The sequence below is a fragment of the Eublepharis macularius genome, chromosome 12 (genome assembly GCF_028583425.1).
Source record: "Eublepharis macularius isolate TG4126 chromosome 12, MPM_Emac_v1.0, whole genome shotgun sequence".
In the NCBI taxonomy this organism is placed as follows: Eukaryota; Metazoa; Chordata; class Lepidosauria; order Squamata; family Eublepharidae; genus Eublepharis; species Eublepharis macularius.
This window is the reverse complement of record NC_072801.1, coordinates 56,589,494-56,591,636: the sequence shown is the minus strand read 5'-3', so window position 1 is coordinate 56,591,636 and position 2,143 is coordinate 56,589,494.

The window sequence follows — 2,143 nt, the reverse complement described above, 5'->3', positions numbered from 1 at the left end:
GGTTGCTCAAGAGACATCATAGCCCCAGCTCTAGTCAATGGACTGGTCTTACCAACTCGGGATTTACAAAATCCAGTAATTTTTGAACAAATGGATGGTACCAACATGAATCCGGTCACGACTGAAACCATCCCGGTGATCACAGGCATGGGACAACATTGGGAAAAGAGGTCCTTTGTCATCAGCTCTACTGCCAAGTACCCGTTAATTTTAGGCAGCAAATGGCTATGTGATCACAATCCCTACATAGACTGGGCTCAAGGATGTATTACCTTCAATCATGCCAACTGTAAAAATCACCGTTGGAATCAAAACTGGGGCGAAGACCCAACTTATAAAGAAAAGGCCCTCCTCACCCAAGAAGAAGTCAACCAAATACCCGAACCGTACTGGCCTTTTCTAAATGCTTTCTCGGAGGAGGAAGCTGATACTCTACCCCCGCACCGACGAACGGACTGTGCGGTGGAAATTTTACCCGGAGCCTCATTGCCTAAAGAACGACTCTATCCCATGAGTCTCCATGAACGTGAAGAGCTCCGGAAATTCATCGACACCAACCTCCAACGAGGGTTCATCCGCCCAGCCTCTAGCCCCCACGCCGCTCCAGTTCTCTTCGTGAAAAAGAAGGATGGGGGGCTCAGACTGTGCACGGATTTCCGAGGACTAAATGCAGTGTCCACCAACAACGCCTATCCTATACCGCTCATCCGAGACCTTCTCAACGTCGTGGCCCAAGGTAAGATCTTTACGAAATTAGATTTAAAAGATGCTTACTTCCACGTTCGTATCAAGGCAGGGGATGAGTGGAAAACCGCGTTTAATACGCCCCTCGGACAATATGAATACTTAGTTATGCCTTTTGGATTGGCGGGAGCCCCGTCTGTATTCATGTCCATGATAAACGAAGTTCTACATGAATTTCTATACAAAGGGGTGGTGGTGTACCTTGATGATGTTTTAATTTATTCTGACACCGAGGAAGAACATGTTCAAATGGTACAAAAGGTCCTGGCCACCTTGATGAAGAATAAACTGCCCATCAAATTGTCCAAATGTGAATTCCATAAAACCGAACTCACTTACCTTGGGTATTGTATCTCACAAGAGGGGTTGAAAATGGATCCAGCCAAAATACAGGCGATCCAGGATTGGCAAACACCCACCACCCGCAAAGAACTGCAATCCTTCCTGGGTTTTGCCAACTTCTATAGAGACTTCATAGCAAATTTCGCCCGAATCACACTTCCCTTAACAGAATTGCTGAAAACCAAAGAGAAAGGGGACCAAGCCAAAAAACCCTCTGCTAAACTACAATGGACCCCCGATTGCCAAACGGCCTTCGAATGCCTTAAAAAGCAATTTGTAACGGAACCCATCCTCTCCCACCCCAACGAACAGTCCCCCTTCATAGTACAGGTCGACGCCAGCGATACGGCGATAGGGGGGGTTTTGCTGCAGAAGGGGGAGGATGGGAAATTGCGGCCTTGTGCATTCTTGTCTAGAAAGTTCTCAGAGGCAGAAAGGAATTGGAATGTGTGGGAGAAGGAGGCCTTTGCAGTGAAAGCAGCTCTCACTAACTGGAGGCATTGGCTGGAGGGAGCGAGATACCCTTTCGAGGTCTGGACAGATCATAAAAATTTGGAGGCCCTCCGAAGCCCCCGCAGACTGAATGCCAAGCAATTGCGGTGGGCGGAATTCTTTTCCAAATTCAACTTCACCCTCAATTATCTCCCGGGCAAAACTAACTTTTTGGCGGACGCCCTGTCGCGCATGCCCCAACATAAGAGCAAGCGGGCGGAGACTGTCGACACGGTCTTCTCGCCTAAGCAACTTGGGGGCGTGGTGACTACTCGCAGCCGCGCTAAGCAGCCCCTCCCGGCCGACCAAGAATGGAAATCGAAACTTAAAACTGAAGTGGAGAAGGAGGGGAATAAAGCTCCGCGAAACAAACTAACCCAATCCCCACAGGGGGATTGGCTAGCTGGGAGCAAGTTTTATGTCCCGGACAGCCTTAAGTTGGAAATCTTGCAGCGCTGTCATGATGCTCCCACTGCTGGACATTATGGGTATCTGAAAACTTTACACCTAGTTCAAAGACAATTCTGGTGGCCGGGCATGCGCAAAGACATTTCCCAATACGTTG